The sequence below is a fragment of the Aquarana catesbeiana genome, linkage group LG03 (genome assembly GCF_042186555.1).
Source record: "Aquarana catesbeiana isolate 2022-GZ linkage group LG03, ASM4218655v1, whole genome shotgun sequence".
Lineage (NCBI taxonomy): Eukaryota > Metazoa > Chordata > Amphibia > Anura > Ranidae > Aquarana > Aquarana catesbeiana.
Genome location: NC_133326.1, coordinates 547,752,772 through 547,770,901, shown reverse-complemented (window position 1 = coordinate 547,770,901; position 18,130 = coordinate 547,752,772). Strand labels below are relative to the sequence as shown.

Below are 18,130 nucleotides of genomic sequence, written 5' to 3'. Positions count from 1 at the left end.
CATCAAAGAAAATGCTATGTCTGGCGCAAACCCAACACATCACATCACCCAAAGAACACCATCCCCACAGTGAAACATCGGGTGGCAGCATCATGCTGTGGGGATGTTTTTCAGCAGTCGGGACTGGGAAACTGGTCAGAGTTGAGGGAAAGATGGATGGTGCTAAATACAGGGATATTCTTGAGCAAAACCTGTACCACTCTGTGTGTGATTTGAGGCTAGGACGGAGGTTCACCTTCCAGCAGGACAATAACCCCAAACACACTGCTAAAGCAACACTTGAGTGGTTTAAGGGGAAACATGTAAATGTGTTGGAATGGCCTAGTCAAAGCCCAGATGTCAATCCAATAGAAAATTTGTGGTCAGACGTAAAGATTGCTGTTCACAAGCGCAAGCCATCCAACTTGAAGAAGCTGGAGCAGTTTTGCAAGGAGGAATGGGCAAAAGTCCCAGTGGTAAGATGTGACAAGCTCATAGAGACTTATCCAAAGCGACTTGGAGCTGTGATAGCCGCAAAAGGTGGCTCTACAAAGTATTGACTTTAGGGGGGTGAATAGTTATTGCACATTGACTTTTTTTTGCTTCACAATAAAAAAAAAAAAAAAAACATCTTCAAAGTTGTGGGCATGTTCTGTATATTAAACGATGCAAATCCTCAAACAATCCATGTTAATTCCAGGTTGTGAGGCAACAAAACATGAAAAATACCAAGGGGGTGAATACTTTTGATAGCAGAGAAGAAACGCTCCTGCGCATAAGTGGATAACCAGACAAATATTATAATACACAGGCCCTGCTGCCCTCAAGGATGGGGAATCTTAATAGTCAAAGATATCAAAGAAAAAGAAGGGACGCACCAGCCTTGTGCATTATCCTTTGGATGTATATTTATTAAAAATGATAAAAGGACTACTTACAAACAATTGTGAAGATTCTTGCAATATGTCAGGGCTAAGCTCTGAGGAAGAAGGGATGTTCCCTTCAAAACGCGTCAGCTGGCAGTGGTCCCTGTGAGTTCCTCTGTGACCTTTGGAGAGCTCCATTCATCGTAGACTGAATGCTGTCACTTGATGACTATTCATATTGCAAGAATCTTCACAATTGTTTGTAAGTAGTTCTTTTATCGTTTTTTAATAAATATACACCCAAAGGATAATGCACAAGGCTGGTGTGCCCCTTCTTTTTCTTTTATATGGGTGAATACTTTTGCAAGACACTGTATTTGAACTGTAGGCACACCAGATCAAACACGTTGTTTGCCATTCCAATGTATGTGTTTGAATTCAAATACAACATGTAGCAAATGCATATGAAAAGAATGTTGACAAGAGCCATTACTGTCTGTGTCACTGCTGGGTAAATTTGGCCTCTCTAATTCTCCTGGGGACCATTGTCACTGGGACAAAAATTGATGGGAAATCCAATATTTTAAGTTGCCACCAGAAAAGGAATTGAGAGGAAATCTTCCACTGGGGACAACTGCCTGAGAGGGAATATCTCCTTACTTCCTGCTGTGTCTTCAGGACAGGAGGTAAAATCCCCTCAATGAGACACAGATGGCAAAAAAACCCCAAAAAAACAAAAGGATATAAACCTTTTTCTACACAATACAAAACTAGCAAGATTTGGCCTTACTTTGCTTTAGATTTCTTTTTAGGTAAATATGAATTGTTGGGGTTGCAGGTGGTAATTCTAGCCAGTGTATTTTGAGATCCTGCTTTGTATTCAGTACACACACACACAGCTAATAGCAAACCTGTACTGAAAAAAAAGGCTGAACTGGTCATGAAAATTCTAGTGGCCCATCTCTCCCTTTGGTACAGTTCAGAGACGAGATCCAGCCAGTCAAGTCAGAGCAAGTGCATACCTGTTTCTGGTGCGGCCCAGTGAGTCTTAGGAGTTAATTTACTAAAGGCACGAAGACTGTGCACTTTGCAATCCAGTTGCTCCATAGCTTAGTAAATGAGGTAAGGCTTCACTTTGCAAAGAATACCCAAGCACGTGCAAGGAAAAAAAAAATGCATTTTTGCTTGCACACAATTGGATGATGGAAGTCAGCACTGCTTCTGCTCATTTACTAAGCTCTGGAGCAACTGCACTTGCAGAGTTCAACTGCACTTTGCAAAGTGCACAGTCTATTTGCCTTTAGTAAATCAACCCCTTAAAGTCATGGGATTGGCATGTTAGTCAGGCAATTAGCAGTTTCAGGAGAAGAAATCATTGATGGTAGCCTCTATACATATCTCAGGACAGTCAGAAGAGGGAACATTTCACCTCCTCTGCTGGCTCATACAGAGCTGTTAAATTCTAATATAAAATGTTTATTAAATAGTAAAAAATAGATATAACACATTTTATAACTTTGTAAATATTCAGTTAAAAATAAAACTGAGTGGTTGAAATACAGAGAGCCATTAGATGAAGACTCACCATCAGTATATAAGTCCAGCTAAATCTTGTTTTCTTAGTTTTGGATGGTGCAAACTCCTTTAGGGGTTTTAACCACCTACCACCCGGACACTGCACATAAATGGCCGGGTGGTCTTTTCCTCGTTCTGAGTGGATGTGGAACGTCCCTCAGAACAAGTGCTCGCGGCACGGCTACGAGGTGCGCTGCTGCTCGATCCTGTGATCATTATGATCACAGAATCCAGCTGAGCAGAGATCGGGATATGGGCGCTGTGATTGGCCCTCCCGATCACGTGACCGTTGTGTCCAATCACAGCCGTCACAATGTAAACAGAGACGCGTCTCTGTGACAGTTCTCCCCGCCGAGCTCAGTGAGAGCTCAGTGGGGGGGGGTAATCTGCAGATCAGTGACAGCTCTCTATGTGTGGATGATATTACACAGAGAGCTGTTACAGATCACCCCACAAACTGTACACCAAGCACCACTGATACCCCTGTCCCTATACACATTTTGTTGTACCCATAAAAAATCTGTCCCCCATCACTGACAACACCAATTAAACAATGCCAAATTATTTTTGCCAAAGAAATGTAGCAGCATCATTTTTGGTCAAAATTTTTTTTTTTTGCAAAAGAGACATCATACTGTACATGTCACGTCTGCAATAACAAGCCTGCCTACTTGCAGCTTGTGACGGTAGAACTTTAGTTCCACTTTATGTAATTGTTTTGAGAAACGGTTAAATTGATGGGGTTAGTTCCGCTTTCACTGATTTTCCTTTAGGCTGGGTTCACATATTTTACACCGCATCCAATTTGCAAAACATGTGAGTGTGACAAGCTTTCAACTGAGCCGGTTCACACATGTCCGGGGCAGCCTGTGGTGCAAACTTGAAAAGGGTCCTGTGCGCTTTTAGGTCCAGTTCAGGTGCAAATTCAGGGAAAAATTTGCACCTGAACCGTTGAACACAAACGCATAGGACACTGGTCTGCAAACAGCATATGGACCTGTGTGAACCCAGTTTCACTTACTGTTCTGCTGATGCGCTGCAGTGCGTTAAAACAGCTGCTGCCTCATTTTTTCAAAGCACACACCAACACAGGGCATGAATTGTACAATACAAAACAACACAGAACAAGCCCTAAAGTTAAAATAATAGTCATGCAATACAATCATTATGCAATACAGTAACTAAATGTTACAATAATAGAATATAGCACAGTACCCCTTTTAGACACAAAAGCTAAACTCCAGGCAAATAGTTAAATACGCAGATATAAAACCATATAAGGGCTCCCTGACAAGGGATTTATATTTTTGTCAATCTAGTCCTGGGATTTACATAGCTCTGTCTACAAGAGCAGGAGACTTGATTTTTCTCTGCTGTAGTAAATAACAGTTACAGGTCATGTCTCTTTCCCAGCCTGTGACTGGACAGTGAGAAGAGAAGCAGCATCTATCTGTCACTCTGCTCTCTCCTTCTATCAGCATGCCCCTTGCACTGCAGTACAACTGATTGAATCCTCGTGCTGCTTCTCCCTCACTCCTATTTTCCAGTAGACTACAGGAGAATGATGCTAGGTCAAATCCTGGTACTTGCACTGCTTGCATTAAAAAATACATTTAATATGTATTAATGAATACAGAGCTGGACTAATTTGAGTATTTTATATCAGCTTTAAATCCTCATCTTGGCATACTTACAATATGTGAACGGGACAGATCAAACTTCTTAAAAAAGAAAAGAAGCAAGCAGTAGGGGATTTTATCCAAATTAGAACCACTGAGGTCACATGTATGTGCTCAATTTTCTTTGAAAACCCGATTAGACAAATCCCTGCAGTGTGTCTCTTTCACTTCTTCTTCTCATTTATGATTTTCTGCTTTGTGGGGGATGTACGGTGCTGGAAGCAGCAGAATAATTTATAAAGTGCTGTGTCTACCATTAAACTCATAGCATGACCCCATAAGAGCAGACAGCTGATTATATTGACACGTACACTATGGGGATGATTTACAAAAACTGGAGAATGCAAAATCTGGTGCTGCTGTGCATGGTAGCCAATCAGCTTCTAACTTCAGCTTGTTCAGTTAGGCTTTGACAATAAAACCTGGAAGCTGATTGGTTGCTATGCAGATCTGCACCACATTTTGCACTCTCCAGTTTTAGTAAATCAACCCCTATATTACCAAAGGTATTGGGATGCCTGCCTTTACATGGACATGAACTTTAATGGCATCCCAGTCTTATGCCCCGCACACAGGGTCTGGTTTTCCGACGGAAAATGTTCGATGGGAGCTTGTTGTCGGAAATTCCGACTGTGTGTGGGCTCCATCAGACATTTTCCATCGGAATTTCCGTCACACAAAATTCGAGATCTGGATCTCAAATTTTCCGACAACAAAATCCGTTGTCGTAAATTCCGATCGTGTGTACACAATTCCGACACACAAAGTTCCACGCATGCTCGGAATCAAGCAGAAGAGCCGCACTGGCTACTGAACTTAATTTTTCTCGGCTCGTCGTACGGGTTGTACGTCACCGCGTTCTGGACGTTCGGATTTTCCAACAAGATTTGTGTGACCGTGTGTATGCAAGACAAGTTTGAGCCAACATCCGTCGGAAAAAATCCATGGATTTTGTTGTCGGAATGTCCCGATTGTGTGTACGGGGCATTAGTCTGTAGGGTTCAATATTGAGTTGGCCCACCCTTTGCAGCTATAACAGCTTCAACTCTTCTGGGAAGGCTGTCCACAAGGTTTAGGAGTGTGTCTATGGGAATGTTTGACCATTCTTCCGCATTTGTGAGGTCAGAAACTGATGTTGGACGAAAAGGCCTGGATCCCAGTCTCTGCTCTAATTCGTCCCAAAGGTGTTCTATCGGGTTCAGGTCAGGACTCTGTGCAGGCTAGTCAAGTTCCTCTACCCCAAACTCGCGGTGGAGGGGGGATTATGGTGGGGGGTTGTTTTTCAGGGGTTGGGCTTGGCTCCTCAGTTCCAGTGAAGGGAACTCTTAAGGCGTCAGCATACCAAGACATTTTAGACAACTTTGTAGGAACATTTTGGGGATGGCTCCTTCCTATTCCAACATAGCCAGTACACAAAGCAAAGTAATGTTTTCAGTACATGTTTACATTCTTTCGAGTCCTGATTAGAATTAGCCTGCCTATGTAACGCCCCTTGTTACCATAAACATACAATTGTAATATTAATGTGATACCTACGTAATCATGTGCATAAAAACCTTCAATTGCGTCATAATAAAGCAGAACAGTTATTTGGAAAGATGCGGAGTGTATCTTTTGTGTCTGTTCCCTACTGCAGTAGTTATTATTAATTTGGAACCACTAATCAATATTAGGATAGGAGTTGCCTATCTATAAAATGTCCTGGTCGAACTCAATATTAAACCCTATGGACTTATGCCCCGTACACACGGTCGGATCTTCCGACGGAAAATGTTCGATGTGAGCTTTTTGTCAGAAATTCTGACCGTGTGTAGGCTCCATCGGACATTTTCCATCGGAATTTCCGTCACACAAAATTTGAGATCTGGGTCTCAAATTTTCCAACAACAAAATCCGTTGTTGTAAATTCCGATCGTGTGTACACAATTCCGACACACTAAGTTCCACGCATGATCGGAATCAAGCAGAAGAGCTGCACTGGCTATTGAACTTCCTTTTTCTTGGCTCGTCGTACGTGTTGTACGTCACCGCGTTCTTGACGTTTTGTGTGACCGTGTGTATGCAAGACAAGTTTGAGCCAACATCCGTTGGAAAAAATCCATGTATTTTGTTGTCGGAATGTGCGATCGTGTGTATGGGGCATAAGATTGGGAACCTATTGAAGTTCATGTGCAGGCGTCACAATACTATTGGTAATGTAGTGTATATGAATGTCCACATGTGTGCCGTGGTCTGTTCACACAAGAGTCCACCTCTTTTCCCCAGATAATATATACAATAACCCTTTGAACTCTGTATGTATAGACATTTTTTGGGAGTTTTGGATGGAATAGGGAAGGGTCAAGTTCTCTGTCAGTTTTTTACTGTCCCCGCTGAGGAGATTCACCCTCTCAAATTGTCTTGGTCACCATTGTCATCCAGACACAAAGAAGAAATCCAGAATTTTAGAGCAAGTGGCAGGAGAAAATTTTCCACTGGGGACAAATGATCTGGTGACATCTAATTTGGGAATTACTCTCACCCGAAGGCAACAGAACACAGACAGGAGAAAACAACCAAAAATGGAGAAATCAGTAAAGGTGCCACACCAATGGTGATAGAGTCCAGAGTGTTTATTTTCTTAATAAATAATCAATAGAATAAGAGAACCAACATTTTTAGGGGTTCAAATATTAGGGGTACATATAGTATATAATATTTTTTTTCCAAATGTCTCAGAATTCAGGCACTTCTGAAGTTGCATAACATAAAAGCCCCGGAGAGTGATTGAACCCCCAAAGCGCATTGCCTCTCTATTAATTATTAAATAAAAACACTCTGGACTTTATCACCATTGCTGTTGCTTCCTTGCTGTTTTCTAAATATTCAGATTTCCTTCCCTACATTTGGGGGTGCATTGGTATTTGTGAACAGCCTCGCCAAAGGATTCTGTCTAACTAATGAGATAGTCATTCACAACATTGGTCATTAAAAGTAGGAGATTTAGCGCCTCTTATCAGTACTGTACTTATGTTTTGTGCTGCCCTAGGCCTGACTAAACACGTGCCCCCCTAATTTAAATATGACCCGCGCCTTCCTGTCAAGGCCACACCCCTTGCTGTTTAAGACCCGCCCTCAAATGTTCAAGTGGTGACACTAGTTCTGAGGGCCTGGGGGGGCGGGGTCGGGGGGGTCGATGGATTCCCTTAATTTTCATAGATTTCCTCTCACTTCCTGTTTGGCTATGGGGCAGGAAGTGAAGAGAAATCTCTGCAATGGGACAGGGATGGTAAAAAAAAAAAAAAACCTGACAGGGGATATAACCCTCCCTTTTGTAATCCAGGATGATAGGGCAGTCAAAATTAGAAGCGGTGCCGTTGCGGAATGCCAGCCGCCCACATACCGGAAGCAGTGCGGCCGCTTTATGGGGGCGCTAGACTAATTTGCCTCTCAACCCAATCCGCCCCATAAGACTGGCGCTACACTAACAGCGCAAGCCGGCGGGGACTCTTTCTGTGCTGCCCCCCTGCAAAGTGCTGCCCTAGGCCTGGGCCTTGTCAGCCTAGGCCAGGGTAAAGCATTGCCTCTTATGCACGTACAGCAAAAGAAAGATAAAAAAAACACTTCCTTTTTTTACATCTCTAAATTAAAAAAAACATTTTGCCTATTCATACACTTTTATTTTTTGAAAGAGAGAAGTAGCTTACAATAAATGACAGTTATATATAAGAAAAGCAATAAATGACATTCTGTACTATTATTTACCAAAAAGGATGTTTCTGTATTTTAAATATCAGTAGTTGCTGGCAAAACATTTCCCAAAGCCAAATCCAGCTCTGTATTAATTCATTATTACATGCAAGAAGTTTAAATACCTGAATTTGACTTTCTTGCAGTCCCTGTACAGCGACTCAGACTTAGAGAGGGAGAAGCAGCACAAGAAGCCAATCAGTTGTGCTGCTTTGCTGTAAAGAAGCATGCTGATAGGACGACAGAACAGAATGACAGAAAGATGTCCTTTATTGTCCAGTCACAGGCCAGGGGAAGGGGCACGATTTCTGAACTGCAGCAGATAAAAATCTGGCTATCTTCTGTACCAGACAGTGCTGTGCTGTGTGTACAGGATTTAAAAAGTGCCAATAGCGGATATAATATTTGGAGCCGCTGAGGTTGTTCATTGCATAGTTTGCTTTTCTGAGTGCTGCACAGTGGTTGTGCTTCTTCTATTGCTTGCCGCAGAAAGATTTGTTTGCACAAGACTCTGCGCGTGGTTGTGGTACTTAATTACAAACAAACGTAATATACCTATCCAAAATCATGAGGACACAAGGACCCCCTTAATTAAAAGGCAGCATGTGTCCCTGAAAGGCTGGATGAGCATATGACACTTTGTGAGTAAAGATTGCAAATGTACTACAATTGCTGGTCTTTCTTCACTTGTGTTGCTTGCGGTGCCTCTGCGGACCAGGCATCCAAAGAGTAAACAGAGGAATGTGTGTGGGGTGGTAATCTACTACAGCCTAACATAATGTAAGCATACCATACAGTGCAGCAAGCATCCTACCTTGTCCAGCCGGGAGCCTTGAGTATGATATCAGGGTTCACAGCGGCGAGACCTCCTGCCAGACCTGCTGGCTCAGCAAATACCCAGATTCAGTACGAGTGGGTGAGTTCTATGAAACAGAGATAGGAGCTGCGTATAGCAGTGTCTGTGTGTGTGTGAATTTGTGCCTTTATAAATTACATTTTTCACATAGGTGAATTAGGTGGAGCATCTTTTAAAAACCTTAATTTTCTCTATAAACACAGTACAGTAACGTAACAATATCCATAGCAGCCCAGGCAGCTGCTATGGGGTCCTGGATAGGAGAGGGGCTCCATTAGGAATAATAAACTGTGAAGTTTCCAGTAGAGAAGTGCTGAAGTTAGACCTCAGCAGTGGCGGCCCGTAATACAAGGAGCAGGGGCGCCGCTCCCCCTATCCATGCATCCAGGCCCCTAATCTACATTAGGCTCTAATAGGCTTCAAAAAAGGGTGGGCTCTGCGCCCTGAGCCCACCCAGTTGTGTGACAATAGCGAATTATTATTCACTATTGTCTTCCTGATTCTTCTCCCAGCCAATCAGGAAGGACCTGAGATTGAGTAAAAAGGTGCAGCGCTAAATACAATTGGTATTTAAGTCAAGTGAAAATAACTAGTATTTAAACATTAAAAACATGTGCAAATTGAGCTTATATGTGAGAAAACATATACATTTATAAATATAAAGTGCAAGAAATGGTAAAAACCCTAAATCAAGTCCAGGACAATAAGAGATTAAAGAATCAAATGTGTGACGAAAAAGTGTTGTTGAAATATTGATCTCGATGAACTGGAAATAAACATCTAAATATAATCATAGTAGTACATGAAGAGTGATAAAGGAAGCCACCACCGATAACACTGAGGCTTACCAGAATATATGGACTCAATAAGGCATATGCCCAGTGAGTTGTCAGAGCTTTACAGTGACTATACACCAATGGTTGGAAAACATCAGCGTTTGTAGATGTTGAAACACTGGAAATAATTACACTTTCCTCCAGGGGACACAGGTCTCGAGGAACAGGGCTTCAGAGGTATAATCCGTAGCATGGATTCACAGGTGTATAGCCAAAAATGAAATAAAAATCCCACATAGTGGAAATTTATTATAAAAGGTATATGGATACACTCACATTTAGGTAGAACAACAAGCGCTTGAATAACAGAACTGGTGACGCAATGGGAACAGTAGGCTCAACCCGACGCGTTTCATCTAAGAAGACATCATCTGGGGTGGAGTGTTTTGAATGGGGTGTACCATTAAAGCAATTTCTGCCAGGATTAATATGCATTTTTTGCTCTTATTAACCATGTACCCGTACAACGATGCATCATCCGCGGCTAGCCTAGCCTAGCAGGAGCATGCTCGTGGGTCCCACAGCCTCGGTGTCAGTGGTCAGAGATCGTGGCACGGAGAGGCAGAACGGGGAGACGTCTATGTAAACAAGGCATTTCCCTGTTCTGCCTAGCAACATGACAGGGATCTACTGCTCCCAGTGATCGGGAGCAGTGATCTCTGTCATGTTCTAGTGATCCCATCCCCCCTACAGTTAGAACATGCTGAGGGAACACAGTTAACACCTTAATCGCCCCCTAGTGTTTAACCCCCTTCCCTGCCAGTGACATTTACACAGTAATCAGTGCATTTTTATAGCACTGATCGCTGTATAAATGCCAATAGTCCCAAAATAGTGTCAAAAGTGTCCAATCTGTCCGCAGTCATGATAAAAATTGCAGATCGCCACAATTACTAATAAAAAAAAATATATAAAAATGCTATAAATCTATCCCCTATTTTATAGACGCGATAATTTTTGCGAAAACCAATCAATATACGCTTATTGAGATTTTTTTTACCAAAAATATGTAGAAGAATACATATTGGCCTAAACTGTGGAAGAAATTCTTTTTTTTATATATTTTTGGGGGATATTTATTATAGCAAAAAGTAAAAAATATTGCTTTTTTTCAAAATTGTCACTCTTTTTTTGTTTATAGCACAAAAAATAAAAAAATGCAGAGGTGATCAAATACCACCAAAAGAAAGCTCTATTTGTGGGAAAAAAAAGGACGTCAATTTTGTTGGGGTACAAGGTCGCACGATTGCGCAATTGTCAGATAAAGCGACGCAGTGCCGTATCGCCAAAAAGGGCTTTGTCAGGAAGGGGGTAAATCCTTCTGGGGCTGAAGTGGTTAAACAAACCATTTTTTTTTACCATATTTAACCATAAGGGAGCAAAAAGAAGAGCCTTTTTAGGTTTACACACTTTAAAGCTAAAGGCTAGGCAGATATACAGTGGGGAAAATAATTATTTGATCCTCTGCAGATTTTGTAAGTTTGCCTACTTACAAAGAAATGAAGGGTCTATAATTGTTATCATAGGTGTATTTTAAATGATAGAGACAGAATATCAAACAAAATCCAGAAAAAGCACATGATACAAATGTTGTAAATCGAGTTGCAGTTCAGTGAGTAAAATAAGTATTTGACCCCCTACCAACCAACAATCATTCTGGCTCCCACAGACTGGCTACAGTATGTGCTCATGTGGTACACAGATTAGTCCTTTGAATTTAAGAAGGTGCTCCTAACGACAACTCGTTGTCTATAAAAGACACCTGTCCACAGAAGCTCTTTCTTCCATACAAACCCACCATCATGGGCAAGGCCAAAGAGCTGTCAAAGGTTGTCAGGGACAAGATTGTAGACCTGCACAAGGCTGGAATGGGCTACAAGACCATCGGCAAGAAGTTTGGTGAGAAGGAGACAACTGTTGGAACGATTATTCGCAAATGGAAGAAATACAAAATAACCATCAATTGCCCTCGGTCTGGGGCTCCATGCAAGATTTTGCCTCATGTGGCAAGAATGATCATGAGAAAAGTGAGGGATCAGCCCAGAACTACACAGGAGGAGCTTGTGAATGATCTCAAGGCAGTTGGGACCACAGTCACCAAACAAACCATTGGTAACACAATACGCCTCCATGAATTGAAATCCTGCAGAACCCCCTAAGGTCCCTCTCCACAAGAAGGCACATATACAGGCCCGTCTGAAGTTTGCCAATGAACATCTAAATGATTCAGAGAAGGATTGTGAGAAAGTGCTGTGGTTAGATGAGACCAAAATTGAGCTCTTTGGCATTATGATGACTATGACCCTAAGAACACCATCCCTACAGTTAAGCTCGGAAGTGGAAATGTTATGCTTTGGGGCTATTTCTCTGCTAAAGGTACAGGCCAACTTTGCTGCACTGAGGGGCCAATGGACAGGACCATATATTGCAAAATCTTGGATGAGAACCTTCTTCCCTCAGACAGAACACTGAAAATGGGCCGTGGTTAGGTCTTCCAGCATGACAATGACCCCAAACATACCACCAAGGCAACAAAGGAGTGGCTCAAGAAGGAGCACATTAAGGTCATGGAGTGGCCTAGCCAGTCTCCAGACCTTAGTCCTATAGAAAATGTATGGAGGCAGCTGAAACTTCGAGTTGCCAAGTGACAGCCAAGAAACTTTAAGGATTTAGACCCCTTTTACTCTGGGGCTCATTTAAGTGGCGCTTTGGTGCTGTTTAAGCAGTGCTTTTTGGCCGCTAGCGGGGCGCCTTTAACCCCCACTAGTGGCCAAAGAAGTGGTTAAAAACGCCCGTGTTGTGGCATTTCCGAATTGCTTTTCAGGTGCTTCCGAAGCGCAGCCCATTGCATTTCGGCCCAAAGATGCTGCTTGTAGGACTTTTTCCCCCAAAGATGCTGCTTGTAGGACTTTTTCTAACGTCCCGCAAGTGCACCGCCCCAGTGTCGAAACACTCGGGCTTTCACAATCAGGTGGCATGGGAGGTAGTTTTCATGTGCTACACAGGTGCTAAAACACTTGAAAACCACTTGAAAACTGCCTCAGTGTGAAAGGGGTCTGTAAAAAAAGAGGGGTCCAAAATCTCTCCTGAGATGTGTGTATACCTGGTAACCAACTACAAGAAACATCTTACCTCTGTGCTTGCCAACAAGGGTTTCTCCATTAAGTACTAAGTCATGTTTTGCTTGGGGATCAAATGCTTATTTTACTCACTGAGCTGCAACTGAATTTATAACATTTGTATCGTGTGTTTTTTCTGGACTTTTGGTTGATATTCTGTCTCTATCATTTAAAATACACCTATGATAAAATTTATAGACCCTTCATTTCTCTGTAAGTGGGCAAACTTACAAAATCTGCAGGGGATCAAATAATTATTTCCCCCACTTTATAAGACACAAATGTAGCTCTGCAATTATTAACACGTCTTTAAATATAAATTGCAAGCAGTGCCTGAATATGACCTGGTTTCAGCCTCTTGCTGTCTTTGTACAGCAAGGCTGGACTGTGAGAAGACGAAGCATTACAAAGAGTGCATGATTTTATGTGCTATCAAGAAACATGTTGAAAGGAGGAGGGAGCAGAGTGACAGAGACATGGGCTAATCACTATGGAGCTTCTCCTTTCACTCTCCAGTCAGAGGCCAGGGGCAGGTCCAGGATGACCTAGCCTCAGGGTAAGTGGAATAAATGATGCTCGACTTTAGACTGAGGACATCTAGTGGCAGAAAAAAACAGGGGAAAATCTCTCAAATTAAGTTAAATATTGTTTAATAAAGTAACGAAAGCTGCTTTTGTTGTTTTATCTTAAATCAGGCAATTCGTCTGATCTTTTTGTTTTTGGCTAGAGTTCTGCTTTAACGTAAACGCCTGACAGAAGGAATACAGGCATGAACATTTCCAGGACACAGTACAATTTACTACAGACTGTCATTTCTGCATTGATACACAATTGCTGTGACAGCGAGACTGGGTTACATCATATTAAGTCATGGGATTGAGCCGCCATCGCCCCCCCCCGAGGCTTAAGCTCTGTCCTTGCTTTCACGCTGACAGAGTACAAGGCAAACTTTTCATGACCTCGGTAAATAATGGTGACAGCAGGGGCTCATGGGATACAAGTCCCAGAGTGATCCCGACAGAGTGGGTCAAACGTATACTGCTGAAGATGCTCAGACATTTTATCCGTAGATCTGAGGTCTCATTTCTAGCGCATCTGAATGAGAATTTGTTTAGCCAGATCTGCATTGTTCTTAAAACCTCTGTGTGGACTTTCAATTTTAATTTGTACTCAGCAACCCAGCTGAGAAAAAAAATAATAATAAACATGCAGCGTGGTCTAAATAGAACGGCTAGCCTTCATCTCATGTAGCAGAATAATGAAAGTCAGCAGAGCTTTCCCTCATTTTCTAACCTCTGGAGCAACTGCATTTGCAAAGTGCACAGTCTATTTGCCTTTAGCAAATCAACCCCCAGGTGAATATGCTGAACTACACCAGCCTGTAGTTCTTGGGAGCACAGGGTGACAAGAGAAACTGCGTTGTCACCCTACGTCAGTATCATAGATGTGCACAGCCTATTACATTTGGTTATGCACCCCAAAGCTCAAACACACATGCCTTTCTCTGCAGCCTCAGCTACACTGGACAGTGAATGAGCGGGAAGTGCTCTATGCTGAGCGGCTTCCTGTTCATTCACAAACTGAGGCATAGTAAACATTATTTTGTGAGTGTGTTCACTTTGTTCATTTAAAAAAGGAAGGAGCTGGTAAATGACATAATAATTAGCCCCTCCCCCATTTTCCATCCTGAAACATCCTGAGCCGGGGGGAGAGGAGAGGAGGGAAGCCAGCAGCACTGCAGTGGGTGTGCAACACGGGGGGAAGGCCCAGTCGGTAGGGAATATTGGCAAGTGGAACAAAAGGTAAAAACTGTGGGAAGGTGAGCTGATGGAGAAAATGTAAATACAGTTGTTAGGTGTGGGTAGGGTAGGCTTCTCTGAAGAGAAGGGTTTTCAGGGATCGTCTAAAAGCTAATAGAGTAGGAGATAAGCGGACAGATTGGGGTAAGGCATTCCATAAGAGTGGAGAGGCTCTGGAAAAGTCCTAGAGGGGAGCATGGGAGGTGACGAGCAAGCTAAAGAGCAGGAGGTCTTGAGAGGAACGAAGAGAACGAGTAGGTTAGAATTTAGAGACTAGACTAGTGAGGTAGCTGGAGCCTAAATTGTGGATGGCTTTGTAAGTAGTTGTTAGTATTTTGAATTTAATTTGTTGGGTGAGCGGAAGCCAGTGGAGGGATTATCAGAGAGGAGTAGCAGACACAGAGCGATTGGTAAGGTGGATGAATCTGGCAGCAGCATTCATGATGGATTGAAGGGGTGATAGACTATGTAGAGGTAAGACAATGAGAAGGGAGTTGCAGTAGTCGAGGCGAGAGATGACAAGCGAGTGAATTAAGAGCTTTGTTGTGCCATTGGTTAGAAGGGGGGGTATTTTGGAGATGTTGAGGTGGCAAGATTTGGACAGTGATTGGACATGGTACTTAAAGGAGGGTACAGAGTCCAGGACTACACCTAGAAACTTAGCATGCGGGGATGGGATTATAGTTGTGCCATCGATTTTGACTAGGGGTGCAACGGATCAAAAAACTCACGGTTCGGATCGTTCCTCGGATCAGGAGTCACGGTTTGGATTATTTTCGGAACAAAAAAAAATCTCCCCCACTGTAATATCCACGTCATCTCCCCCACTGTAATAGCCACGTCATCTCCCCCACTGTAATATCCATGTCATCTCCCCCACTGTAATATCCACAATCTCCCCCACTGTAATAATTTATTAGTAGTGTATTGGCAGAGTATGGCAGAGTATGGCAGAGTTTGCCAGGGTATTGGCAGAGTATTGGCAGGGTATTTCAGAGTATTTCAGAGTATTGTAGAGTATTGGCAGGGTATTAGCAGGGTATTGCAGAGTATTGGCAGGGCATTGCAGAATATTGGCAGGGCATTGCAGAGTATTAGCAGGGTATTGTAGAGTATTGGCAGGGTATTGCAGAGTATTAGCAGGGTACTGCAGAGTATTAGCAGGGTATTGCAGAGTATTGGCAGGGTATTGTCAGGGTATTGCAGAGTATTGTCAGGGCATTGCAGAGTATTGGCAGGGTATGGCAGAGTATTGTCACTGCTGCCATCTGATCTCTCCCCTCCACTGTAAAGATCAGTATACAGAGGGGAGCGTCATTTGACGGAGCGATCACGTGGTAAACAGCCGCCGGGTGTACCAAGATGGCCGCCACTCCGGAGCTAGGCCAAAGCCGCGGCCTTTCCTAAGGCCGAGGCAGTGCGCTCCGCGGAGCGCATGTGTGCCGATCCGAACAGGCTGAACCTGCACCCCTAATTTTGACAGAAAGATCAGGGGAAGGGACAAGGAAGAATTATAAGTTCGGTCTTGGATAGATTGAGTTTGAAGAAGTGGTGTGACATCCAGACTGATATATCTGATAGTAAATTAGTGATACATGAGGAAACAGAGGGAGTGAGCTGAGGGGTAGAGAAATAGATTTGGGTGTCGTCAGCGTAGAGGTGGTATTGGAAGTCATGGGAAGCTATCAGCTGACCCAGGGAGGAGGTGTAGATTAAAAATAGGAGAGGTCCAAGAACAGAACCTTGGGGGACCCCAACAGAGAAAGAAAGAGGAGAGGAGGAAGTAGAGTTGTAAGAAACGCTAAAGGTGCGGTTGGATAAGTAGGAAGAGAACCAGCGAAGAGTACAATCATGGAAAACAAAGGCATAGAGTTTTCTGAGGAGGAGGGGGTGGTCAACCGTATCAAAGGCAGCAGAGAGGTCTAGGAGTAGGAGTACAGAATAGTGTCCATTGGTTTTGGCCGTTAGTAGATCGTTTGTTAGTTTTAGGAGAGCAGTTTCTGTGGAGTGTTGAGGATGAAAGGGATTAAGATGGCTATTATCAGCAAGGTGGACACTCAGTCGGTTGTAGACCAGACGTTCAAGGAGTTTGGATAAGAAGGGAAGCAGTAAGGGCTTTTTCAGACTTCTAGTATCATCTGTTAGCAGTACCCACGCAAGCATTAATACCCACCAGGCAGCACCAGCAGCACCAGAGTGTGAGTGTGTACATTTATATATATTTATTTAGTTTTTTTAGTTGTATGATTTAGTGGTGAAAGTTATTAGTGCCCAGGGCCCCCCAAGTTTTGACTGTAATATCTTATGTGTCCCCCTTATATATCAATCTTAGAGTTGCCACTAGTTCAAGGAAGTGTAAGAAAGGTGAGGAAAAAGAAACTTTATTACGTGTTGGTGAAAATAAGCTTTAGAGCAGAAATAAAACGTAATGTTTTGAGTGGAGCACACAAGAGGAAAAAGGCTGCAGAGGAGAAAGAGAAAATGTGCAAACTTTGCGCAATCGTGCGCGATTGTGTAGACAGGGCCCCAGAGCACTGTATTGCCCGGGGGCCTATAATGCTCTTAAAATGGCACTGCGTGTATCCACTGCTTCAGGTCAAAGGAGGAGGTTAGGCTGAGAAGTTTGGAAGTGGCAGGATTGTTAGTATTAATAGGGATGTTGAAGTCACCCAGAATGATTGTGGGGATTTCAGAAGAAAGAAAGTAGGGTAGCCAGGCAGATAAGTCATCAAGAAAGGTTGATAATGGTCCATGGGGCCTGTAGATCACAGCTATCGTTAGAGAAACTGGAGTGAAAAGACGAATGCAGTGTGCTTCAAAAGAGGAGGGTGACAAAAAGGGAGGTGGTTGAAGTATCTGAAAGGTGCTATGTGGGGCTAGAAGGATTCCGACAACTCCTCCCTTACGTCCACTGGATCTGGGGGAGTGAGTCCAGAGAAGACCACCATGGGATAGGGCAGCAGAAGATGCAGTGTCCGATTCATGAAGCCAGGTTTCGGTAATGGCGAGTATGTTAAATGAGTTAGCAATAAAGAGGTCATGGAGAGAGGTGAGTTTGTTACAGACAGAGCGGGAATTCCAAAGGGCACAAGAGAAAGGGAGTCTGGTCTTTGGAAGAAGAGGAATGGGAACTAAATTGTGTTGGTTGTGGCTGCTGCCAGAGGGTGCAGGGTGATGGGTGCATGGGGTACAGTTAAATGATGGAGGCCCGGGGTTTGGGGATATATCTCCAGGGGTTAGGAGAAGCAGGAGGGTGAGGGAGGTAATATGGGAGTGGGATTTATATGAACGGACATGCCCCAGGGTCCTGGAGATTTTTTGTGTGTGTGGATTTAGAAGCAGGAGTTGGTGGGTGCAGTAATAAGGAGAGGACAGAAGTGAGGGTGATATATATATATATATATATATATATATATATATATATATATATATATATATATATATACTGGGGGGGGGGAGAAGGGGTGAAGGAGAGATAAATTAAGGATATAGGACAGAACTGTCAAAAGGAGTGTTAGAGAGTACATGTTACAAGGAGAAAGAGCTGAAGGGGTAAACAAGGTCACCTGATGTCTGTGTGGTGTTTTTGAAAGTATTTCCCTGTGTTCATTTGGTGAAGTGCAGAGTCAGAAGTGCTCCCACTTATAGAAATAGCCCCAGTTGCAAATGTGCCCACTGCAAATGCTTCCCCT

At 43.1% G+C, this 18,130-nt stretch overlaps 1 protein-coding gene across 7 annotated transcripts in view; it reads right to left on the bottom strand.

Annotated features, from left to right (window-relative positions):
• Positions 1-18,130, bottom strand: part of ADA2 (adenosine deaminase 2) — a 118,970-nt gene that overhangs the window by 48,175 nt on the left and 52,665 nt on the right. The window contains exon 1 of one of the 7 annotated variants that reach the window (XM_073621570.1): positions 4,115-4,221. The exons of 5 other annotated variants lie outside the window; for them this stretch is intronic. The gene's annotated coding sequence lies outside the window, so the exon portion shown is untranslated. Of the gene's footprint in view, positions 1-2,430; positions 2,587-4,114; positions 4,222-18,130 lie in introns of those variants that run through there. One more of the 7 variants, XM_073621571.1, reaches the window with a different exon arrangement.